At 37.2% G+C, this 27,838-nt stretch overlaps 1 long non-coding RNA gene across 1 annotated transcript; it reads left to right on the forward strand.

Moving 5' to 3' along the window:
* Window positions 1-3,977: 3,977 nt before the first annotated feature.
* On the forward strand, window positions 3,978-4,453 carry LOC124461855. The gene is made up of 2 exons (XR_006955271.1): window positions 3,978-4,160; window positions 4,314-4,453. It is a non-coding gene; the product is annotated as an uncharacterized LOC124461855 (long non-coding RNA).
* Window positions 4,454-27,838: the final 23,385 nt, after the last annotated feature.

Here is a 27,838-nt window from a genome sequence, read left to right on the forward strand (position 1 = left end):
TTAACTTAGATTTGTATATATTACAATTTCTTATATTATTTGTTTAAGTTTATGAGAATTTCTACCACTGTATTAACTGTCTCTTTGTTTTATTTGTATTTATTGATTTTTTATCGATAATTCTCTTAGTTTTTAAATTTTCTATATATTTTAATATATTTTTCCCTTTTGTTTCTTTCGGCTTTTCAATGGCTTGTTGTCGACCTACTTGCAAGCATTCTGATCGTTTTGAGGATCAGTATAGAGCAAAACCTTGTTGGCTCTGCAATAATCTAATTCACTTAAAATGTGCTGGCCTTAACGGCCGCGACTATGACAAATTTTCTGGTTTGTCTGTGTCTAAGGCTGAGCTTGGATTAATGTGCTGGACTTGCCCATCTTGCACCAGCTAACAGCTTGATTTTAGCCGCATGTACAGGGATCTTCGTTTAAAGTTTCTTTCTTTAAACAAACTGACCAAACAGCTGTCTAACGAGTGTGACTCTAGCGTACATTTATTGTCGAAATTCAAGTTCGTTCCACCTTCTGAGAAGTTGCCCAAGCAATGTACCCTTGAGTTGCCTCATAAGCGGTCGCCAGCACTCTCTATTGCATCTTGTCCCATCTTACATTCGCCTACACCCTGTTCTTGTCCCTCTTTTTGCTCCTCTTTTCATATTGAAGTACCCTGTACAAGCCCTGGTGTACCTCAATCTATCCCTCACGGAAAGTCTGATCAATCACAAGATCATGCTGGCTCTCAATCATTTCAATCAATCAATGCTTCTCCCTCTCCACTAACTGTAGTGCCTCATCGCAAACTATTATTTATACCCAGGCTTGCTCCAGATACTTTTGAGTCGTCTGTGGCAGGTTCCATTGGTAATATATGCCCTGCTAAGGTTTCAATTCAAAAGTTTAAGTTTTCTAGGCCTCGCGAAATTTCCTCTTTTGAAATTACAATACCAAATGAGTATTTCTCAGCTATGGTAATTTCTGGCAAAGAGGGCCTAGTTGTACATGAGTTTGCGCCCAATAAGCGCTCCCGTCCGTTGCCTGTCCACCTTCCTAATTCAGCTTCTGCTTCAACAAAACTAATAACGTCTAGTCTTTGCATTCATTGTCAAACTGTAAGAGGACTTCTTACCAAGCTCTCGAAACTGTTCTAGGATAGCCAAACCTTTTCGGCTGACATATTAGCTTTTTCTGAAACTTGGATCAACTCCACTGTTTTGGATAACGAAATTCTTTCTAATAACTTTATTTCTTATAAGCTTGATCGTGTTGGTCGTCGTTGCTGTCAACTCGAATCTGTGTTCAAGTGTTGTGCCGATTGATCTGCCCTTAGGTGTTGAGGTTATTTGCGTTGAAGTTACATGTTCCGACTTTAGCTTATATATTTTTTGTTCATATATTCCTCCAGCTTCTCATATCATGACCTACATGCACCATGCTGATGCTTTGCAATTTATTTTTAGTTGTCTTAACAATCGTAATTTTGTATACCCTTGCAAAAAGGGTATATTAATTTTGGTCAGAAGTGTGCAACGCATAGAAGGAAGCATCTACGACCATATAAAGTATATATATTCTTGATCAGCATGACGAGACGAGTTCATATATCCATGTCCGTCCGTCCGTCCGTCTGTCCGTCCGTCCGTCTGGATCAACGCAAACTCCTCCTAGACCGTAAGAGCTACAGAATTGAAATTTTGCATATAGGCTTGTACATACTGCAGGGGTTGTATATCTCGGATTCAGCCGGATCGGACCACTATATCATATAGCTTCCATACAAACCGCAAAGTCACGAACTGTGACTTTTTCAATAACTTCGTTATTTTGGACGCGATTGCTTTCAAATTAAACATTTGTTAGTTTAACATATCTGTTAATGACTGTGCCAAATTTGATAAATATCGGGTTACTATATCATATAGCTCCCATAGGATTGATCGGTGGAAAACAGTGACTTTGATCAATATCTTCGTTATTTCCTATGCTAAGGTTGTTGGCCGTTCTTTCGCAAACATTGGCCTTTTTAGATGAAACGTTTTTCCACTTTGAAAAGGAAAGAGTTACCAAAGAAGTTGCAAGGGTATATAAACGCGGTCGAAGTTAGCCCCGGGCCTCTGGTTATTAGTTAACTTGCCTAATATTTCTTGGCTGGTTGATGACAATCTATCTTTCTTAATTCCTTCATCTCAACATGTTTTTCTTGATAGCCTACTTGAATGTCCGCTATATCAGTTCAATTCTTTACTTTACTCTTCTAAAAGAATCCTCGATCTTGTTTTTGATCGGATCCCACTGTTGGTTCTGTATCTCAAACTCAGCCCCTTGTGAAGCCTGAAGATCCTTATCACCCTACCATTGAAGTTATTACTTCTTACAATTCCGTTACTGATTCATTTTACAACATCCCAGTTTCTCGTCGTAGATGTTTTTGTAAAACAAATTTCAATCTTCTTGTGTGTTCGATTTTCTATCTAACAACCTTATTTCCTCTTTTGATACTGAGATATAGATTGTGCAGTGAATTTTTTCTACTCTGCTCTTGAATCTCTAATTGATAAAAGCGTTCCTTATGTAAATGTCTCTACCATCTCCAGTGGGCCGGTCTGGTTCACACGAAGGCTGTCTAATCTCCGTAACATTAAATCGAGATATTTTAAAAGGTTTAAAAAGTTCGCGACTCAACTATGCAAATTATTGTATAGCGAGGTGTCAATTTTGTCTCCTAAATACTCAATGCTGCAAAAATTATATAGTTCGCTATAAGATTGAATTTTATAATTTTTCTTTTAGAATTAACAAAGTTGTAAAATATTTTGACGTTATTTTACAACTTTGTTAATTCTAAAAGACGCTCTAATTTACCACCTTTCACCTTCAGACTTAATGACCAGACTGCTAAAAATGAATCAGATATTGTAAATCTGTTTGCTAAATTCTTTCAGTCGACTTATTCTACTACTGGTTCGGATCCCACATCCTATCCTTTCTCAATCCCACATTTAAATTTTATGTTTTTTCCTAGTAGTACTGAAGACTGTATTGTCTCTAGCTTATCATCTATGAGGTCTTCGTTCGTACCTGGGCCTGATAATATACCTAGTTGCATCCTTAAAATGTGTTCGATTTTTCTATCTAAGCCTTTATCTCGGTTATTCTTTATATCGAGTGAGACTTGTAGCTTTCCTGATATTTGGAAGGAGTCCTTTATTATTCCGCTTTTTATGTAGGGCAACAAATTGGATATTTCTAACTACCGTGGCATTGCCAAACTTTCCGCAATACCTAAGCTGTTTGAAAAAATGATTACGTCTTCTCTTCAACACCTATCAAGATCCACTATTTCTCCTTGTTAGCATTGCTCGCCAGTGTGGAACCCTCAATATGATGTTCACCAGCGTAGTATTGAATCGGTACAAAAGCAATTCCTTAAGTTTGCGTTACGCGGTCTTAATTGGGATCCGAGTATTTGCGTACTTTCTTATTCTGACAGACTTCTTATTATTAATCTTCTTTCACTTTACAACCGTACGCTTGTATTTGGCATTCTCTTTCTCCATAAACTAGTCATCGGTGAAGTCATTTCTTCTAATTTCTAGATATGCTATATCTTTGTGGTCCCTCACGTCGGACCAGAAACTTTTTTCCTATTCACCTTACTAGATGTCTGACTAACTATTCTCTTCACGAACCTTTTCGTGTTCTTTGCCATTCTTTTAACAACCTTTCTCACCTTATCTCTCCTAATCTTTCTGTCACTTCCCTTCGCGCTATACTTTTTAATCATCTACAACCAAACCGCTGAATATGTTGTGGACTTGGGTTGCTTGCAAGTCATCCCTGACCACATTGGCAATGAATAGGGGCATAGCTGGCTACATTTGGAAATACAACACCTCCGGGTCGGGGAAGTTTGGTTGTGTATAAAGCTAAACTACCTTCTTCAATTAATTGTTATCTGTATTTTAGCTTAAGCTTTTTCGTCGACTGCTGGTTAGTTGACGTAAATAAATAAATAAATCATGGGACATTTACATTGGAGCCCTATCATAACCTAAGTCAACTTGAGTGTGTAAATTTACATTATCAACCCACTCAAGTTTTGACTGAATTGCCACTCATCAGCGATCGTAACGCTTTCACATGCTCGTAAGCTTTAACACGTGGTAAGTACTAAGCACATCGGAGTAAGTACTCAATCTGTAATATAGAGAAACGATCTACATATTAAAGCTCACTTATTAATCTCTTCCTTAAAACTAAAACTCGTTTAGCTCAGGCTTAATTCATTTCTAACTTGCAACATTTCTTTCTTTAAGGGCCCAAAATGTCTCCACCAGTTAAAACGCAGCATTTACTTCTTAGACAACATTGGAATCAACAGCAATCTAATATTGAAAGTTTAAGAGCTTTAATCGCTCTTGTAAATAAACCTATTATCTTAGATTGTCAGTCTCAATTTGTTGAGTCGTATTTTAAACAGGCATTACAAGTTCTAATCAATATTGAGAAGCTATATCCACGACGCGAATCGGGCAAATATGGGGGATTCCAAAAATTGTTTACTTCATTTACAAATATGGTACATGAAGACAACTCGTTGTCCAATGTGGACAAATTTAACTATCTAATAAGTTGTCTATCTGGCCAAGCTCTAAGCGTAGTCTCGTCATTTCAAGTATCACAAAAATAACGAAAATAATCCGAAGGTTGTAGATCGCCTCAACGAGCGATATGACAAGAAAGTTCCTATTTTTGTAGAACATATTTCAAGTTTATTTAATATTGCTAGCATGAAAATGGCAGACTCTGTTACCCTCCGTACAATTTTGGATACGGTTTCAGCTCTCCGCGGATCATTGTTGTCTCTTGGATCGGAAGCTGATGTATTGAACGCAGTACTTTTTCATATTGATATGTCAAAAATTGATCTTGAATCCAAACAAGCATACGATCGGGTTCAAGAATACGATAAATTGCCAGACTGACATCAAATCCTCAGTCGACACTGTCATTTGGAAGGGTATTTGCAAAACCCACAAGAGGAAACACCCGTCAGAGACAAAATTCATGGTACTTCGATAGTATTTGTTGCAGCCCAAAGCAGATGCATTCAATGTCAATCAACTGAGCATAGTTTAGCATACTGTCCAGATGTCGGCATTGTGGAGGTTAACATCACACAAACATGCATAAGGATTTAAACGTCCAGGGAAATTATCAACCAGATGGACCTTCTATTCATCATCAATCGCAACAATTCATTCATAATACACATGACGAAAGTAAAACATTGGCATAATCGATGTTGACTCGCGAAGCTCGATGAGGATTGCTGCCAACAGCAATAGTTCTTATTCAATACAAACTTGGTTGGTTTCCGCTCGCAAGAGCATTACTTGATTCGTGCTCTGAGCTTACCTTTGTAACTGAAGAATTAACCAAAACGCTTCAGCTTCCATTTTGGTACAATCATTATGAGATTGCTGGTATCGGTGAAATACGTACACATATGAAACATTCCGTATCTACCAAAATTCCTTCAAGAAAATTTTCAGATGAATGGAATATTAAGTTTATCGTGACTAAATCTATATCTCTACCTCAGCCTGAAAAGAGATTAGATGTCTCAAATTGGGCCATTACCAAAAAAAATTGAATTTGCATAGCAAGCACCATAGCAACATCCCAAAATTCATTCATAGGATTGCTCAATATAACAGGTACAGATCAAGTGGTCAGTATAAATAACCTGGAATACGAACCACTTTCAAACTATGATGTAGTTGGGACAAATCTAGAGGATAGAGAAAAAACAGTACACAACTTTAAAAAAATTTCACCACAATTGCACAACCTTAACAACAACAATATGCACAAAATATAGCTACTTATTTGGACTTAAAACCGAATTTGTAACTACGAATAATTGTGGGATTGTAATTTCCCTTATTATTTATTTCGATATTATTTAAGGATGTGATTTCCCTCTTAACTCTTATTTTATTAACAATGTTTCTTTGAGTTAAAAATACACATATTTATTATTATTATAATGGCCTCAGCGTTAAATTTGGGTGTGCGATGTGATCGAGGCGAGAATACGATTGTGAGTGCTTTTTGAATCAACTCTTCTTTTATATTTGCCCATGAATAAGTCAACCAGATAGGTACGGCCGCTGCGTGTAGTTCTGTCTTGCTCACTAGCTACTGCTCAATTGCCATGATTATGCCCGCCTGAAACTTCATTTCCTACAATCCTGACAAGTCATTCAACTTGAATGATCTTAGCCAAGGCTTCATGAACTCAGCCACTGTTGAGGTCTTACAAGGTCCTTCACCATCGCCAAGTTTCTCAACGTCGTATCGACCGTGCCTATTCACCTTTGTGACTTTATATGTTCCGAAGTATTTACCTCACAACTTTAGTCCTGTCCCAAATTGCGTACGTTTAATCGCCACTAACTCGTCTAGATTATATTTTCTTTCCCATTTCCTGTTTTTGTCGAACGTCCTTTTTATTTCCTGCTGTATTTCATCGATATTCTTTGGAGCCTCCGACCATTCTGAGTTACGAACGCTGTGTACTTCTGAGATTTTTCATCAACAGGAACATAAAAAAAACAATTGGTTAGATCTAGAAAAGTATAAACTAACGCACGGTATTCATCTGTGGCATAGGAAAATTATCTCGGACCACTTTCGCATTTAGCTTTCTGTAATCGCAGCACAGACGCTTTTTCCCGTTCTTCTTTGTTACAAGTACAACCGGCGAAGCTTATTCGAAAAAACTTGATCGTATTATTATCTCCTCCAACCCCTATTGTAAGTACTGTACTATCAACAATTTGATCGGACTCTGCTAGACGCCTTGGATGCTGATAAACTGTCAACTCATCTGTTAGTACAATCTTCATTTCTATAGGAGTGTTTGTACTCCTAATAGGTTTGTAACTTTTAATCAACTTCTTGACTTCACTGGCGATTTCTGCACTGATATGTGACAAGTCACTTTTGATTTCCACTTTATTCTGTTCTGCACTGTGCATACACATGCTTTCAAATTCCTTAAACAACTCAGCACTAGATCCATTCGCCTACCTAAAATTGCCTCATATGTCATGTCCTCATCAGGAACGATATGAAACTCGATTTTCATCTCAATGTCATCTATCTCGACACTTATGCCAAAACTACCAAAGGTCATAACATGACTTCCACCAACGCGTGCAAGGCTCCTCGAATATCCTGTTAATGACTTAATTCCAAGTTTGACAAACACGCTCTTACGTGTCAGGCTCAAATTTGCTCCTGTATCAATTAGACCGTTGAACTTAATTGTCTTATAAGTTACTTCTTTCAACTCCAAACCTGAATCAGTAAATTTACCTGATACTTTTACTAATTTATCCTCTACAACATTAGTTCTTATAACTTTGGTGGTATCTTTTCCCTTGCGTTCAAATGAACGATGGCCTGTTTCGCCACACTTAAAACAATTAAACGTTTTCTTGTTACAGTCTCCTATCATGTGCGAAACATTTGCGTTCTCCTTTTGTTATCGAACTTTTCTCTCTATGATCCCTGCTTTGCTTGTGAAAAGATGATTCAATTGTTGGTTTCTTTGACGACTTCCTATGATCCTAGGATTTTAAATATGTCTCTATTTGAATTTTCAATGCATCCACTGTTTTGGCCTGATGCAATAATGCCCGATTGGCTTTGCGATTTCCATCAACGAATACAAGAATTCGTAGAAATTCTCACCTCTCTTCAATTCGTTGTTCAAAACAACCTTCAGGGACTCCCAACTACAAATATCTCTCTTACTACGTATAGACGATAATGCAGCTCCTTTTAACAGTTGTTTTGCATACACAAAAAGCTGTAACTGACTCCACTGTACGGTTCAAATGCATTCTTCTAGTTCCCTAGTCCATTGTACAACATCAATCGAAGCTAAACCGCAAAATTCGGAAACGCATCCCTCCACATCTTTTAGTATGAACCTTAGCAATATTTACACACTATGTTAATGTATATCAAATTGTGGTAGGTTGTTTATTAATTCGGACGATTCTTAGAAATGTGCTCTCTGCAGCTTTCGTCATTTCGTCAAAATTTCTGCCACCGGTCTGGTTTCGTCGTGCACCCAACTATAGTCGTCTTGCTCTATGTAGCAACTCTCGTTGTAGCAACTCACTCAGTCTTCTTGTAGATGTTCGGTTCGCTCTTTGTTGCCACTCACTCTGCTGTCGCAACTTACTCGGCTGTTTTTCACTCGTTCTCTTGGTCTCTCTTTGTCTGCTTCGTGTCCGCTGCCTTCTCTTCGTTTGGTCTTTTCGGTGTCGTCTGCTTCTTGTAACGGTTTGTGTTGTCCGCTCTCTGCTCTATGGTTTTACGCTTCCACAGTGAACTCTAGTTATCATCAACTTCGTGCCCGCTGTCTGCTCTATCTCTCTTTTTGTCTGCTTCTACAGTAAACACTAGTTATCATCAACTTCGTGTCTGCTGTCTGCTAAACACTAGTTATCATCAACTTCGTGTCTGCTGTCTGCTCTTTCTCTCCCTCTCGAGTCACCACCTTTCTCGAGCTGCTCTCAACTTCAGACGCCGACTTTTTTGCCTAAACGGCGCCAAAATTCTTAGTGACGCTCTTCTTGCGTCGTCGACTCTCGACAGTCACACCAACTTCCACTACTTTTTGAACTTGTATTGGTTGCTTCTTGTGAAATTCGTTCGCCAACAACCTTGATTTGTATATGTATTACACGTTAATGCATGCAATTTTAACAATTTTCTGTTCACTTGCGAACTTCACACACACAAATTTCACTAATTGTCTTGGACCAAAATCTCGGTTGAGCCCCTAGTTTGTGGGATTGTAATTTCCCTTATTATTTATTTCGATATTATTTAAGGATGTGATTTCCTTATTTAGTCTTATTTATTAAAAATGTTTTTTGTGTTTAGAATTACATATATTTATTATTATAATCGCCTTAGTGATAAATTTGGGTGCGCGATGTGACCGAGGCGAGAGTACGATTGCGAGATAGGTACGGCCGCTGAGTGTCGTTCTGTCTCGCTCACTAGCTACTGCCCGATTGCCATGATGATGCCCGCCTGACACTTTATTTCCTACATAATTTTTACAAACAACCAAACTGAGATTGAAGAAAATTATACAAATTTCGTCAAAAAGACGATATTCAAAAGCAAGTCCAAAAACTGATAGATGACAAAAAAAAGGTTGAACCATCCGTACCTGCTTATAATAGCCCACTTTTATAAAAGTCACTCCCAAATTCCGAAAATAAAAAATGGCTATTAGTAATTGGCTATCGACAGATAAATAAAAAAACTGTTGTCTGTTAAATGTCCACTCCATAGAATTGATGATATTTTAGATCACATAGGTAGAGCAAAATATTTTTCATGCCTGGATTTCAGGTTTTCATCAAAAAGAACATGAAGAAGAACCACGAGATGTTACGACTTTTCAACAAACAATGTTTTATATCGCTTTACGCGATTACCATTAGGTTTACAAATAGCGCCAAATTCGTTTCAAAGAATGATGACTATAGCATTCACTGGACTTGAACCTTCGCAAGCATTCCTCTATATGGACGACTTAATATAAAATTATCCAGTCCCACATGATGCGGACAGCGGTAGAAGATTTGTTGCATTTTGCAACTATTACAGAAGATTCATAAAGAATTTGCCGAATATTCTCATCACATAACAAGATAATGAAAAAAAGTTTAAAATTCGAATGGACAGTTGACGGTCAAAATGTTTTCGAACATCTAAAATCGGCACTAATGAATCCGACTCTCTTACAATACCCAGATTTCAACAAAGAATTTTGAATAATCACAGATGCAAGAAAGTACGCATGTGGAGTAGTTTTAATTCAAAATAAAAACGGACTACAAATCCCAGTCGCATACGGATCAAGAGCATTCACAAAAGGCGAAAGCAACAAAAGTACAACAGAACAGGAATTAGCAGCTAACAGACACTTCACAGCCAAAATAGATCACAGAGCAGTCATATATTTATTTTCAGTTACAAACAGTTCCCCAGTTCCAAACTCACGGACATGAGACTTAAATTAGAGGAATATAATTTCATATAGTGTATGTTGCAGGAGACGTCATCGTTAACTTATTGTTAGATTTGAAAATATGTATATTACAATTTCTTATATTATTTGTTTAAGATTATGGGAATTTCTACCACTGTATTAACTGTCTCTTTGTTTTATTTGTATTTATTGATTTTTTATCGATAATTCTCTTAGTTTTTAAATTTTCTATATATTTTTATATATTTTTCCCTTTTGTTTCTTTCGGCTTTTCAATGGATTGTTGTCTACCTACTTGCAAGCATTCTGATCGTAAAATGTGCTGGCCTTAACGGCCGCGACTATGACAAATTTTCTGGTTTGTCTGTGTCTAAGGCTGAGCTTGGATTAATGTGCTGGACTTGCCCATCTTGCACCAGCTAACAGCTTGATTTAGCCGTATGTACAGGGATCTTCGTTTAAAGTTTCTTTCTTTAAACAAACTGACCAAACAGCTGTCTAACGAGTGTGACTCTAGCGTACATTTATTGTTGAAATTCAAGTTCGTTCCACCTTCTGAGAAGTTGCCCAAGAAATGTACCCTTGAGTTGCCTCATAAGCGGTCGCCAGCACTCTCTATTGCATCTTGTCCCATCTTACATTCGCCTACACCCTGTTCTTGTCCCTCTTTTTGCTCCTCTTTTCATATTGAAGTACCCTGTACAAGCCCTGGTATACCTCAATCTATCCCTCACGGAAACTCTGATCAATTACAGGATCATGCTGGCTCTCAATCGCTTGCGGATTCCAATGCTCCTCCGCCTCCACTAACTGTAGTGCCTCATCGCAAACAATTCTTTATACCCAGGCTTGCTCCAGATACTTTTGAGTCGTCTGTGGCAGCTTCCATTGGTAATATATGCCCTGCTAAGGTTTTAATTCAAAAGTTTAAGATTTCTAGGCCTCGCGAAATTTCCTCTTTTGAAATTACAATACCAAATGAGTATTTCTCAGCTATGGTATTTTTTGGCAAAGAGGGCCTAGTTGTATATGAGTTTGCGCCCAATAAGCGCTCCCGTCCGTTGCCTGTCCACCTTCCTAATTCAGCTTCTGCTTCAACAAAACTAATAATGTCTAGTCTTTACATTCATTATCAAACTGCAAGATGACTTCTTACCAAGTCTCGAAACTGTTCCGTGATAGCCAAACCTTTTCGGCTGACATATTAGCTTTTTCTGAAACTTGGACCAACTCCACTGTTTTGGATAACGAAATTCTTTCTAATAACTTTATTTCTTATAGGCTTGATCGTGTTGGTCGTCGTTGCTGTCAACTCGAATCTGTGTTCAAGTGTTGTGCCGATTGATCTGCCCTTAGGTGTTGAGTTTTTTTGCGTTGAAGTTACATGTTCCGACTTTAGCTTATATATTTTTTGTTCATATATTCCTCCAGCTTCTGATATCATGACCTACGTGCACCATGCTGATGCTTTGCAAATTATTTTTAGTCGTCTTAAAGATCGTGATTTTATTATAGTTTTGGGTGATTTTAACTTGCCTGATATTTCTTAGCTGGTTGATGACAGTCTATCTTTCTTAATTCCTTCATCTCAACATGTTTTTCTTGATAGCCTACTTGAATGTCCGCTATATCAGTTGAATTCTTTACTTAACTCTTCTAAAAGAATCCTCGATCTTGTTTTTGATCGGATCCCACTGTTAGTTCTGTATCTCAAACTCAGCCCCTTGTGAAGCCTGAAGATCCTTATCACCCTACCATTGAAGTTACTATTTCTAACAATTCCGTTACTGATTCATTTTACAATATCTCAGATGCTCGTCGAAGATGTTTTTGTAAAACAAATTTCAATCTTCTTAACGTTATTTCCTCTTTTGATGCTGTGATATAGATTGTGCAGTGAATTTTTCTGCTCTGCTCTTAATTCTCTAATTGATAAATGCGCTCCTTATGTGAATGTCTCTACCGTGTCCAGTGCGCTGGTCTGTTTGACACGTAGGCTGTCGAATCTCCGTAACATTCAATCGAGATATTTTAAAAGATTTAAAAAAACTGGTTCGCGACTTGACTATGCAAATTACTGTTTAGCCAAATCTCAATTTTGTCTTTTAAACACTAAATGCTACAATAATTATATCGTTCGCTGTAAGGTTGAATTTTATAAGAACTTCAAAAGATTTTACAACTTTGTTGATTCCAAAAGACGATCTAATGTACTACCTTCCACCTTCAGACTTAATGACCAGACTGCTAATAATGATTCAGATATTGCAGATCTGTTTGCTAAATTCTTTCAGTCGACTTATTCTACTACTGCTTTACATCCCACATCCTATCCCTTCTCAATCCCACATTTAAATTGTATGTTTTTTCCTAGTATTACTGAAGACTGTATAGTCTTTAGTTAATCATCTATGAAGTCTTCCTTGGTCCCTTCGTAGTTGCATCCTTATAATATGTTAGATTTTCGTATCTAAGAATTTATCTCGGTTATTCTTTATATCGAGTGATACTTGTAGCTTTCCTGATGTTTTGAAGTAGTCTTTTATTATTCCGCTTTTTATTAGGGCAACAAATCTGATATTTCTAACTACCGTGGCGTTGCCAAACTTTTCGCAATACCTAAGCTGTTAGAAAAAATTATTGCGTCTTCCCTTTAACACCTATCAAGATCCAATATTTCTCCTTGTCAGCATGGCTTCATGAAAGGTCGTTCGTCGCTTACCAACCTTTTAGAATTGACCACCCTTGTACACCAAGGCTTTCATAAAAAGTGTCAAACTGATGTTATTTATACCGAATTAAGTAAGGCTTTCGATTCGGTTGATTCGGTTGGGCTTTTCCCCGAAACTGTTGGCTTGGTTAAAACCGTATCTTATTGGCAAAACCCAAAATGTTACTTTTCATTCCTCAATATCTAAAACTGTTCGAGTTACCTCAGATGTACGTGCTCATGTTTGCGGATGACGTTAAGATTTGTTATTCCTATAATAATGCTTCTTTTCAACAGTACTTGCAATCAGATCTCCATGGGTCCTGTGATTGGTGCCACGTTAATAAATTACATCTTAATGCCTCAAAGTGTTCTTTTATGACATTCAGTCGTTTGTATTCGTTCCTAGCACATTACTCTATCAAGTCTGTTCTGTTAGAATGTGTACCATCATTCAAGGACTTAGGCGTTATGTTTGACCCAAAACTTTCATTTAATTTTCACATCTCTTCAATTGTCAATAGAGCATGCAGTCTTTTTGTCTTCATAAAACGTTGGGCCAAAGAATTTGATGACCCCTACGTAACAAAGGTTTTATACACATCGTTAGTTGGCCCTACTCTAGAATATTGCTCGCCAGTGTGGAACCCTCAATATGATGTTCACCAGGGTAGTATTGAATCGGTTCAGAAGCAATTCCTTAAGTTCGCGTTACGTGGTCTTAATTGGGACCGAGTATTTGCGTCGACTGCTGGTTAGTTGACGTAAATATATAAATAAATAGAGAACAAAACGCAGTAAAAAGACGAACAATAACATTGCGGGAACATCATGAAATGAAACATGAGAAACTAAACAACAAACGGAACTTTGCTCTCTTTAATAACAACAGAACTGACGATTGGTTTGTAAATGAGACAGAAGTGGAATTTCCGCCGGATATAAAATCCTTACTATCAAAGGGTCCAAAGTTTGCTCTTCCCATAGAACACGAGAAGCTCCCTCTCATTAAATACATTGCCGATGGAGAGGAAATAGTTCAGACGATTAAGGAAAAAGAGAAGCAAGAGGCAGCGCGTACTGCGTTTTCTTTAATGGTTAAAGAGCATAGACCTATGAAATACATAAATGCAACAGATGGTGCAATATTAAATATAACTCAACGGACATACAAATTTCTTAAACAACATGACGATATTTTGATATTAACATCTGACAAAGGAAATAAAACGGTAGCAATGAAAAATATTGATTATGGTCGGATCTAAACACCTATAGAAACCTCAGGAAAGACCCAACAACACGATTACAGACAAAGCACAACAATCTGGTGGACAAACTACATAAGATGGGGGTTATTTCAAAGATCGAAAAAAACAGAATGACGACAACTACGGCGATCTCTCCAAGAATATATGGACTACCAAAAATACACAAAGAAGGGACACCACTGAGACCAATTTGTTCGTCAATTGGCTCACCATTCTATGAACTTTGTAAATACATTATACAATTTTAAGGAATATAACATTGGACTCGAAATAAAACATAAAAAACGCAACTGGATTCAAACAACCAACAACCAATAAGGACCAAACATTTATACAATTAAAAGGAATGCCGATGGGATCTCCGGACTCACCTGTCATTGCGGACATCGTTATGGAAAATCTTCTGGACACTACGATGATTCAAATGTTGGTTTCTTTGACGACTTCCTATGATCCTAGGATTTTAAATATGTCTCTATTTAAATTTTCAACGCATCCACTGTTTTGGCCTGATGCAATAATGCCTTATTTGCTCTTATGTCTGGTATACCTTTTACGAAATACTCAATTAAACTTTCATCATCCAAATCGATCGGCTTTGCGATTTCCCATTAACGAATACAAGAATTCGTAGAAATTCTCACCTCTCTTCAATTGTCGATTGCCTAGTCTTCTGTGAACTTCTGCTGATGAAACCTTTACAATGAATTCGTTGTTCAAAACAACCTTCAGGGACTCCCAACTACAAATATCTCTCTTACTACGTATAAACGACAATGCAGCTCCTTTTAACAGTTGTTTTGCATACACAAAAAGCTGTAACTGACTCCACTGTACGGTTAAAGTGCATTCTTCTAGTTTCCTAGTCCATTGTACAACATCAATCGAACCAAAACCGCAAAATTCGGAAACGCATCCCTCCACATCTTTTAGTATGAACCATGACCTTTGACCATCTGTGTTCGGGACTTCTTGAATTGTTATAGCCGAGGCGAGATCTGCCTCTTGCCCATCATTCTCGGTTTCTATTTGGTCGCAATGAGCGCGTTTGCAGCTCAGCTTTAAGGCCTGTAATCTCTAGCCCTAACTCAATTAATTTACTGCGAAACTTCTCAATACGCAATGTTAGAATCTCACCTAGATCCTTTTCACACAATTACATGTACGTAAATTGCTTAACAAGATTGGTATATCAATGTATAATTAGTATCAATTAATCAAATTTTAATCAAACTTAGCAAAATTTACACACTATGTTAATGTATATCAAATTGTGGTAGGTTATTTAATAATTCGGAGGATTCTTAGAAATGTGCTCTCTGCAGCTCGCATCAATTTCGTCAATATTTCTGCCACCGGTCTTGTTTCGTCGTGCAAGCAAAGTAACTCACACTCAAGACAATAATTAAACAGCTCACCCAATTATAGTCGTCTTGCTCTATGTAGCAACTCTCGTTGTAGCAACTCACTCAGTCTTCTTGTAGATGTTCGGTTCGCTCTTTGTTGCCACTCACTCTGCTGTCGCAACTTACTCGGCTGTTTTTCACTCGTTCTCTTGGTCTCTCTTTGTCTGCTTCCACACAAATTGTTTCAGCTTCGTGTCCGCTGCCTTCTTTTCGTTTGGTCTTTTCGGTGACGTCTGCTTCTTGTAACGGTTTGTGTTGTCCGCTCTCTGCTCTATGGTTTTACGCTTCTACACTGAACTCTAGTTATCATCAACTTCGTGCCCGCTGTCTGCTCTATCTCTCTTTTTGTCTGCTTCCACAGTAAACTCTATCTATCATCAACTTCGTGTCTGCTGTCTGCTAAACACTAATTTCATCAACTTCGTGTCTGCTGTCTGCTCTCTCTCTCCCTCTCTGGTCACCACCTTTCTCGAGCTGCTCCAACTTCAGACGCCGACTTTTTTGCCTAAACGGCGCCAAAATTTTTAGTGATGCTCTTCTTGCGTCGTCGACTCTCGTACAGTCACACCAACTTCCACTACTTTTTGAACTTGTATTGGTTACTTCTTGTGAAATTCGTTCGCCAACAACCTTGATTTGTATATGTATTACACGTTAATGCATGGTCACACACACAAATTTCACTAATTGTCTTGGACCAAAATCTCGGTTGAGCCCCCAGTTTGTGGGATTGTAATTTCCCTTATTATTTATTTCGATATTATTTAAGGATGTGATTTCCTTATTTAGTCTTATTTATTAAAAATGTTTTTTTTTGTGTTTAGAATTACATATATTGCGAGATAGGTACGGCCGCTGAGTGTCGTTCTGTCTCGCTCACTAGCTACTGCCCGATTGCCATGATGATTGCGACAACCAAACTGAGATTGAAGAAAATTATACAAATTTCGTCAAACAGACGATATTCAAAAGCAAGTCCAAAGCTGATAGATGACAAAAAAAGGTTGAACCATCCGTACCTGCTTATAATAGCCCACTTTTACAAAAGTCACTCCCAAATTCCGAAAATAAAAAATGGCTATTAGTAATTGGCTATCGACAGATAAATAAAAAACTGTTGTCTGTTAAATATCCACTCCATAGAATTGATGATATTTTAGATTACATAGGTAGAGCAAAATATTTTTCATGCCTGGATTTCAGGTTTTCATCAAATAGAACATGAAGAAGAACCACGAGATGTTACGACTTTTCAACAAACAATGTTTTATATCGCTTTACGCGATTACTATTAGGTTTACAAATAGCGCCAAATTCGTTTCAAAGAATGATGACTATAACATTCACTGGACTTTGTGGGCGGTAGATGAATTAACCAATGCCAGAATATTCAGGAGATTCGGGTTTTAGTTTCTTTAGATTAACAATAGTTTATTTTATTTCTTAATTGTTTTTATTGTTATTTATTATGGTTATTATTTATTAGATATAATTAATGTTTCCTCGATAATTGTCTTACACCCCTCAACGCTCAGCAACGACTGCCCCACACGTCAGACCCGCTAAACTTTCCTCTCTCTCGGAGAGTCAATTAAAATACCGGGATCGAAGAGTAGCAAGAGAGCAAGTGTGACCGTCTCTCCTGCCACAACTTGAACCTTCGCAAGCAACTATTACAGAAGATTCATAAAGAATTTGCCGAATATTCTCGTCACATAACAAGATAATGAAAAAAAGTTTAAAATTCGAATGGACTGTTGACTGTCAAAATGTTTTCGAACATTTAAAATCGGCACTAATGAATCCGACTCTCTTACAATACCCAGATTTCAATAAAGAATTTTGAATAATCACAAATGCAAGAAAGTATGCATGTGGAGTAGTTCTAATTCAAAACCAGAGGGCCGGGCCTAACTTCGACCGCGTCAAAATTTGTATACCCTTGCAACTTTTTTGGTAAGTTTTTCCTTACCTATAGCCATCAAAGTGGAAAAACGTTTAAGTTAAAAGGGCTAATGTGTCCGAAAGAACGGCCTACAATCTTACCATAGGAAATAACGAAGATATTGATCAAAGTCACTGTTTTCGAAAGATCGTTCCTATGGGACCTATATGATATAGTAACCCGATCTTGATCAAATTTGGCATAGTCGTTTATATATGTAATTAACTTAACATCATTAAATTTCATGATAATAGCTCAGAAAATAACGAAGTTATTAAGAAAAGTCACTGTTCGTGACTTTGCCATTTGTATGGGAGCTATATGATATAGTGATCCGATCCGGCTGAATCCGAGATATAACACGCCTGCAGTATATACAAGCCTACATGCGAAATTTCAGAATTTTCCAAATTTTCTCTGTAGCTCTTTCGGTCTAGGAGGAGTTTGCGTTGATCCAGACGGACGGACGGACCGACATTGCGATTTGAACTCGTCTCGTCGTGCTGATCAAGAATATATATACTTTATATGGTCGGTGATGCTTCCTTCTATACGTTGCACACTTTTGACCAAAATTAATATACCCTTTTTGCAAGGGTATAATAAAAACGGACTACAAATCCCAGTCGCATACGGATCAAGAGCATTCACAAAAGGCGAAAGCAACAAAAGTACAACAGAACAGGAATTAGCAGCTAACAGACACTTCACAGCCAAAATAGATCACAGAGCAGTCATATATTTATTTTCAGTTACAAACAGTTCCCCAGTTCCAAACTCACCGGAATGAGACTTAAATTAGAGGAATATAATTTCATATAGTGTATGTTGCAGGAGACGTCATCGTTAACTTAGATTTGTATATATTACAATTTCTTATAATTTTTGTTTAAGATTATGGGAATTTCTACCACTGTATTAACTGTCTCTTTGTTTTATTTGTATTTATTGATTTTTTATCGATAATTCTCTTAGTTTTTAAATTTTCTATATATTTTTATATATTTTTCCCTTTTGTTTCTTTCGGCTTTTCAATGGCTTGTTGTCTACCTACTTGCAAGCATTCTGATCGTAAAATGTGCTGGCCTTAACGGCCGCGACTATGACAAATTTTCTGGTTTGTCTGTGTCTAAGGCTTAGCTTGGATTAATGTGCTGGACTTGCCCATCTTGCACCAGCTAACAGCTTGATTTAGCCGTATGTACAGGGATCTTCGTTTAAAGTTTCTTTCTTTAAACAAACTGACCAAACAGCTGTCTAACGAGTGTGACTCTAGCGTACATTTATTGTGGCAATTCAAGTTCGTTCCACCTTCTGAGAAGTTGCCCAAGAAATGTACCCTTGAGTTGCCTCATAAGCGGTCGCCAGCACTCTCTATTGCATCTTGTCCCATCTTACATTCGCCTACACCCTGTTCTTGTCTCTCTTTTTGCTCCTCTTTTCATATTGAAGTACCCTGTACAAGCCCTGGTGTACCTCAATCTATCCCTCACGGAAACTCTGATCAATTACAGGATCATGCTGGCTCTCAATCGCTTGCGGATTCCAATGCTCCTCCGCCTCCACTAACTGTAGTGCCTCATCCCAAACAATTATTTATTCCCAGGCTTGCTCCAGATACTTTTGAGTCGTCTGTGGCAGCTTCCATTGGTAATATATGCCCTGCTAAGGTTTCAATTCAAAAGTTTAAGTTTTCTAGGCCTCGCGAAATTTCCTCTTTTGAAATTACAATACCAAATGAGTATTTCTCAGCTATGGTAATTTCTGGCAAAGAGGGCCTAGTTGTACATGAGTTTGCGCCCAATAAGCGCTCCCGTCCGTTGCCTGTCCACCTTCCTAATTCAGCTTCTGCTTCAACAAAACTAATAACGTCTAGTCTTTGCATTCATTGTCAAACTGTAAGAGGACTTCTTACCAAGCTCTCGAAACTGTTCTAGGATAGCCAAACCTTTTCGGCTGACATATTAGCTTTTTCTGAAACTTGGATCAACTCCACTGTTTTGGATAACGAAATTCTTTCTAATAACTTTATTTCTTATAAGCTTGATCGTGTTGGTCGTCGTTGCTGTCAACTCGAATCTGTGTTCAAGTGTTGTGCCGATTGATCTGCCCTTAGGTGTTGAGGTTATTTGCGTTGAAGTTACATGTTCCGACTTTAGCTTATATATTTTTTGTTCATATATTCCTCCAGCTTCTCATATCATGACCTACATGCACCATGCTGATGCTTTGCAATTTATTTTTAGTTGTCTTAACAATCGTAATTTTGTATACCCTTGCAAAAAGGGTATATTAATTTTGGTCAGAAGTGTGCAACGCATAGAAGGAAGCATCTACGACCATATAAAGTATATATATTCTTGATCAGCATGACGAGACGAGTTCATATATCCATGTCCGTCCGTCCGTCCGTCTGTCCGTCCGTCCGTCTGGATCAACGCAAACTCCTCCTAGACCGTAAGAGCTACAGAATTGAAATTTTGCATATAGGCTTGTACATACTGCAGGGGTTGTATATCTCGGATTCAGCCGGATCGGACCACTATATCATATAGCTTCCATACAAACCGCAAAGTCACGAACTGTGACTTTTTCAATAACTTCGTTATTTTGGACGCGATTGCTTTCAAATTAAACATTTGTTAGTTTAACATATCTGTTAATGACTGTGCCAAATTTGATAAATATCGGGTTACTATATCATATAGCTCCCATAGGATTGATCGGTGGAAAACAGTGACTTTGATCAATATCTTCGTTATTTCCTATGCTAAGGTTGTTGGCCGTTCTTTCGCAAACATTGGCCTTTTTAGATGAAACGTTTTTCCACTTTGAAAAGGAAAGAGTTACCAAAGAAGTTGCAAGGGTATATAAACGCGGTCGAAGTTAGCCCCGGGCCTCTGGTTATTAGTTAACTTGCCTAATATTTCTTGGCTGGTTGATGACAATCTATCTTTCTTAATTCCTTCATCTCAACATGTTTTTCTTGATAGCCTACTTGAATGTCCGCTATATCAGTTCAATTCTTTACTTTACTCTTCTAAAAGAATCCTCGATCTTGTTTTTGATCGGATCCCACTGTTGGTTCTGTATCTCAAACTCAGCCCCTTGTGAAGCCTGAAGATCCTTATCACCCTACCATTGAAGTTATTACTTCTTACAATTCCGTTACTGATTCATTTTACAACATCCCAGTTTCTCGTCGTAGATGTTTTTGTAAAACAAATTTCAATCTTCTTGTGTGTTCGATTTTCTATCTAACAACCTTATTTCCTCTTTTGATACTGAGATATAGATTGTGCAGTGAATTTTTTCTACTCTGCTCTTGAATCTCTAATTGATAAAAGCGTTCCTTATGTAAATGTCTCTACCGTCTCCAGTGGGCCGGTCTGGTTCACACGAATGCTGTCTAATCTCCGTAACATTAAATCGAGATATTTTAAGAAGGTTTAAAAAGTTCGCGACTCAACTATGCAAATTATTGTATAGCGAGGTCTCAATTTTGTCTCCTCAAAATTGTCTACTCAATGCTGCAGAAATTATATCGTTCGCTAAAAGGTTGAATTTTATAATTTTTCTTTTAGAATTAACAAAGTTGTAAAATATTTTGACGTTATTTTACAACTTTGTTAATTCTAAAAGACGCTCTAATTTACCACCTTTCACCTTCAGACTTAATGACCAGACTGCTAAAAATGAATCAGATATTGTAGATCTGTTTGCTAAATTCTTTCAGTCGACTTATTCTACTACTGGTTCGGATCCCACATCCTATCCTTTCTCAATCCCACATTTAAATTGTATGTTTTTTCCTAGTAGTACTGAAGACTGTATTCTCTCTAGCTTATCATCTATGAAGTCTTCGTTCGTACCTGGGCCTGATAATATACCTAGTTGCATCCTTAAAATGTGTTCGATTTTTCTATCTAAGCCTTTATCTCGGTTATTCTTTATATCGAGTGAGACTTGTAGCTTTCCTGATATTTGGAAGGAGTCCTTTATTATTCCGCTTTTTATGTAGGGCAACAAATTGGATATTTCTAACTACCGTGGCATTGCCAAACTTTCCGCAATACCTAAGCTGTTTGAAAAAATTATTACGTCTTCCCTTCAACACCTCAAGATCCACTATTTCTCCTTGCTAGCATGGCTTCATGAAATGTCGTTCGTCGCTTACCAACCTTTTAGAATTGACCACCACGGCTTTCCTAAGAAGTGTCAAACTGATGTTATTTATACCGACTTTAGTAAATTAAGTTAAGGGACTTTAGTAAGGCTTTCGATACAGTTGATCATTCTATGCTTCTTACGAAACTTAACATTATGAGCTTTTCCCCGAAATTGTGGCATGGTTAAAATCGTATCTTATTGGCAGAACCCAAAAGGTGTCTTTTCGTTCCTCAATATCTAAAACTGTTCGAGTTACCTCAGTTGTCCCCCGAGGCAGTCATCTGGGCCCACTGTTATTTACCCTGTTTATTAATGATTTGCCCTTGGCCTTTCCTCACTCACGCGACGTCAAGATTTGTTATTCGTTCTGTGATTGGTGCCATGTTAATAAATTACATCTTAAGGCCTCAAAGTGTTCTTTTATGACTTTTAGTCGTTTGTCTCCGTTCCTAGCACATTACTCTATCAAGTGTGTTCTGTTAGATTGTGTACCATCATTCAAAGACTTAGGAATTAAGTGAAAGTTTTGGGTCAAACATAGACCAAAAACTTTCACTTAATTTTCACATCTCTTCAATTGTCAATAGAGCATGCAGTCTTCTTGGCTTCATAAAACGTTGGGCCAAAGAATTGGATGACCCCTACGTAACAAAGGTTTTATACACTTTGTTAGTTCGCCCTACTCTAGAATATTGCTCGCCAGTGTGGAACCCTCAATATGATGTTCACCAGCGTAGTATTGAATCGGTACAGAAGCAGTTCCTTAAGTTTGCGTTACGCGGTCTTAATTGGGACCCGAGTCTTCGCCTACCTTCTTCTTCTAGCAGACTTCTTCTTATTAATCTTCCTTCACTTTACAACCGTAGGCTCGTTTTTGGCATTCTCTTTCTCCATAAACTAGTCAACGGCGAAGTCATTTCTACTAATTTACTAGATACGCTATTTTTTGTGTTCCCTCACGTCGGACCAGAAACTTTTTTCCTATTCACCTTAGTACATGTCTGACTAACTACTCTCTTCACGAACCTTTTCGTGTTCTTTGCCAATCTTTTGACAACCTTTCTCACCTAATTTCTCCTCATCTTTCTGTCACTTCTCTTCGCGCTATACTTTTTAATCATCTACAGCGAAACCAATTATAATATTCTGGACTTGGATTGGCTGCAACTCATCCCTGACCACATTGGCTGTGAATCGGGGCATAGCTGGCACCTTATGCAAATAAAGCACCTCCACCGGGTCGGGGATGTTTAGTTGTGTATATTGCTAAGCTATCTTTTTCAATTAATTACTATCTGTCTTTAGCTTAAGCTTTTTCGTCGACTGCTGTGTTAGTTGACGTAAGTAAATAAATAAATACATAAATAAATAAATAAATAAATAAATAAATAAATAAATAAGTTCATTAAAAAAAACTGCTTCCATTAAATCAAAATAACCTATTCAATTATCTTTATGAGTTTTAAGTGGCTTCGTTCACCAAAAATTTGTCCAGAGTTTGGTGAATAGCTTTTTTTTGTAAATTTAAATAAATTTCTTGGTATCAGTTGATGTTTGCAGCTACCGCCTGGGATACCTTAAAACTTCTGTTCTCCATTGCTTGGTCAATCAAGCCCATAGCTTTTGAAATTTGTTTGGAGGTTAAACACTGTTCAACGAACATTTCTACTAGACCGTCCCCGAGTTTTGATAGCAAGACTCAGTTATAAGCAGAAGTAGGTAAAGTAGATGTCAATGTTGAGAAACGTAAAACTGCCAAAAATTCAAAGGCAATGTTGGTAAAAGTTGATATTGGCGTTGCCACAATGGCTGATTTAGAAAAAAAAAGTTAAACACTCGAACTCAAAACAACGCAACAACGAGAATATAACGACGCACAGTGAAAATTAGTACTAATAAAGCAGCAACTTCGAAAATTCTTTAGAGAGTTTGTCAATAGCGAAATTCCGAGCTGTTTTGTAGCTATGATAATGTTTTAAAAGAACAAAAGAAATATTATCCGGAAAAAATTTCAGTTAGTGAAGCACATGCAGAAGTGGAGCTTCAAAGTTTATTGGACCATACAACAAAGCGCATTATCGAGTTGCAAGAAAGTGTTATAAGTGATGTAGTCGCCGATCCTATTTGCAACCTAAAGCTAATAGGGAAATGAGGCTTTGACAGCAGCTCTGGGTACAGCGAATACAAGCAGAAAGTGGAGAAGAATAATGTGGAAGACAGTCATATGTTCCCCTTAACCTAAAACTAATAGGGAAATGGGGCTTCGACAGCAGCTCTGGGTATAGCGAATGCAAGCAGAAAGTGGAGAACAATAATTTGAAAGACAGTCATATGTCCAACGAAACGTCCAAAATTGTATGGAGAAACCCACGACCAGCATCCACACGATATTGTCGACCTGTGCGATTTCAATTTATTAAAGAATCAACTGAGTTATGTATAGAGGAGGAAAAATATTTCAAGGGCAAAATTAAGAACATTGTTCCGACGAAAATAGCTGTTGGCAACTAGTCATTATTCGTTGAGCATATTTTACATCTTACAATGGTTGATGGTAAAATTTGTAATGCCTTAACTCAAACATCATCCTCAAAATGCTATATATGCAACGCGAAGCCCACAGAGATGAACAATATTTAGAAAAGTTTGCAAAGGGAAGTTCATCAGGATCGGTTTCAATTCGGGTTGTCACCACTTCATGCATATATAAGATCTTTTGAATATTTCACTCATTTATCCTACAGACTTAATTTTTAAGTCTAGCAAGTTAGAGGGGACGAAGGAAAACTTAAATTTTTGGAAAGAAAAAGAAAAATTCAAACAGAATTCCGTATAAAAATGGCATTGATTGTTGATAACCCGAAGGTTGGTCGATGTGGAACATCAAATGATGGAAACACTGCCAGAAAATTCTTTAGCAATCATGGGTTATCCGCCGAAATAACAGGCCTAAGACCTTATTGAACGGTGTGCAACAATATTGCAAGCACTTTCTTCAGAATATAAAATTAATGTGGAAAAATTTAAGACATTCGCACTCCAAACAGCGACTGCTCTTACAAGGACATATTCATGGTATTATCTTCCGCCGACTGTTCATAAAATTATAACAACAAATGAAGATCTACTCAACCGATTACTTCTTTCTTCGGATCCATTCATAACGGGACAACGAAAGTTACCCACTAAAAATAAGTCTGTGTTTAATAAAAATGTTTTTCATCTTTTAGAATAATAAAAATAAATATTAAATAATAGCGAACCATATTTGAAAAAACAACAAAAAAAAATCATTATTTTTAATTTTTAGATAGGGAGCAGAGTGTATAACTTTAGTAGGGGGCTGAATATGAATGATTTTTTTGAGTTTCTTATTTATTATATTTTTATTAAATTTTAGAAAAAGTTTCAGATTTTTAACACCACTAGAAGTATTTTTGGCCGCTCGCTCCATAAAAGACCGACCACTGTGCGATGCTGAGGTTTGAGAGGATCTTGGTATCCGGCTCGAAGGACCAAATGATTGAAGGGGGTCAGAACTTCCTTCTTAACGGGGGTAGCTAAATGAATTTTCCTCTTTTACTTCTTCCATCAAAACATGGGGACCCGCAGAAATTTCTTTTCACTTGCTTTATTCTTCACTTTTCTAGTTGAACTAAAACTAACTTATCTAAGAGCGGGGAATAAGCCCCGTTTGGAGAGAATCGTAGGAAGTTCTTATTGTAAGGAGAGGGGTGGGCATCATCGGAAGAGTGGCGCGAGGTGAAAGCTCCCGTCTCCCTTAATCCTTGTGTTTTTGAATAAAAATCAATCTTAAAGCTGCAACCTAAAGACAAATTTTTAATAAAACATTAGCCCGGTAATTACAAGTAAGCAAGTTGTAGAATTAGAAGAAGACGAAGATTCAGAATCAAGCGAAGGTACAGACATAAAAGAAGAAGATCTAAGCGATTTGACAATTCCTGAACGATTGAAATTATCAAAACACGATACTGAAATAGATCGGGAAAAAGAATTATACTCAAATACAAGTTTAATAGAGACATAGACAAATATAATGGCCCAAATGATATACATAAAGGACATTTCGAATGCCATTCCAGAATTTAATGGACAAAACTTACAGTTTTAAAGTCATAAAATCAAAATCGGTATAACATGCAAAAGGAAAAAATATTTTTAATTTCGAAAACGTCTATTAAATTCGCCCGATGGCATATGATATCTCGCTCACCTTCACAAAACACACGAGCACTCTAGCGCCGCCACAAGCCTAAGGCCAACTCCGCCCTTATGGACCGACTAGCAAAACTGGTTTATACGTATATTTTCGATGTTTCTAGTCCGATTTCAAAAATATTTGTTAGGTTGGTAAAAATATATAAGATTAATAAGTCTACCGAATTCGATTAAAATAGTCGACAAATTGCGGGAGGCAATCGGTTTCATCTATATTATGGAGGAAAAATGGAGGCGAAAGTGGGCGTGGCAAAATATTTAAAGAATTATAATCTGCGCGCATACTAAGTAAGTGCCCATACCAAATTTGGTGGGTTGAATTTTGTTAGTTTTCTAGAAAATTAGTTTTATTCAATTTACGGGGGCGGTTGTGGGCGTGGCAATCCTTTTAAACATCCAATGTATGCGAAGTAAGCCAGTGTACATACCATATTTAATGTCCCTAGCTATTATAGTTTTTAGGAAAATATGTTTTATGTAAATCATGGCGGCGCAAGTGAGCGTAGCAATGTTTTGAAAAAAGCAAAATATGAGCGTATACTAAGCCACTACACATTTTAAATTTGGTGGTTCTAGCTTTGTTAGTTTTCGAGAAAATAATTTTATTTAGTTAATTTTACGGAGGGGGCGTGGCAAAATTTTTAACGCCGTAGGTATTACGGGAGTCTAAGTACCAAATAGATCTTATAGTCTCCGAGATCTACGTGTTCATACGAACAGACGGATGAACGAACATGGCTAGATCGACTCGTCTGTTGATCCTGATCAAGAATATTTATACTATATGGGGTTGGAAATGCGTCCTTCTGCCTGTTAAATACATGTTGGCAATTTTACTATACCATTTCACCCTATGGGTGCATGGTATAATTATTGGCAGAACACTACACAAAGTCCAAGATGAAACGACAATTGATGCAATCATACAAAAATTGCTACTACTTATAGTTGGTGAAACATCCAATATAGTTAAAGCAAAGTTGTCAAAAATAACACGGAGAAGAAAAACAGCCGATAAATTCACCACAGAAATCGACAATTTACGAAAACTCTTGGAAGCATCTTATATTGACGAGGGCCTATCGGATGAACATGCTGATTAATTCAGTACTAAAGAAGCCATCAACACAATGGTTAAAAATTGTGAGCATGGTAAACTCAAAACAATCCTTGAGGCAGGAAACTTTAAAACTATGAATTGAGCCATCACAAAGTACTGACAATTAGTACTGAAATGACTGGAAGTCCAAACACAGTATTGCCCAAAGAGGCCGTGGTAATTACAATAATAGAAATAATTATCGCGGTAGAGGAAATGGTCGAGGTTATTTTAATAACTATAACAACAGTCAAATAACGACCAGAACTATAACTAAAACTACAATAACAATTATAGAGGCAGTGATAGAGGCAACAGCAGAAATATTAATATAGGAAAAAATAGAGGAAATAACCACCTAAATGGAGGTTATAACTCTAATAATAACAATGTTGGGGTAGCCCAAAATACTTCGGGAAACTCCCAGCAGCCTTTCACATCATCAGTCGCACTAAAGACACATTCGAAAGTTTCATAAACGTAGCAACAGGAAAAAAGCTAGTACTTTTAATAGACACAGATGCGTAAGTATCTATACTTAAAGAAAACTCCGACACCTTTCAAGGCATCCAAACAATCTAATAATAAATATACAGGAAATAAGTCAAGAAGTAATTAAAAGGACTTACGTCTATTGAAATATATAATTCCATATGATTTTTTTTTTTATATCGTAAATTTACATATTTCGCTAGTCCAAGTGAATTATAGCTCGCAAATAACTGTTGACAGATTCGTGCAGATGGAATATACAGCTGTACTTTAATGGGCGAAGATGCTTCCTTCAAAATTAATATATCATTTTTAAAGGTATAAAAATTAGTCTAAAATCTGAAAAAATACAAAAAAAAAAAAATTTTTGAAAAGACCGTTTGCCTTGGCTTTTTCCGTCAATCGGTCTTTTAATA

Source organism: Drosophila willistoni, unplaced genomic scaffold (genome assembly GCF_018902025.1).
Source record: "Drosophila willistoni isolate 14030-0811.24 unplaced genomic scaffold, UCI_dwil_1.1 Seg700, whole genome shotgun sequence".
In the NCBI taxonomy this organism is placed as follows: Eukaryota; Metazoa; Arthropoda; class Insecta; order Diptera; family Drosophilidae; genus Drosophila; species Drosophila willistoni.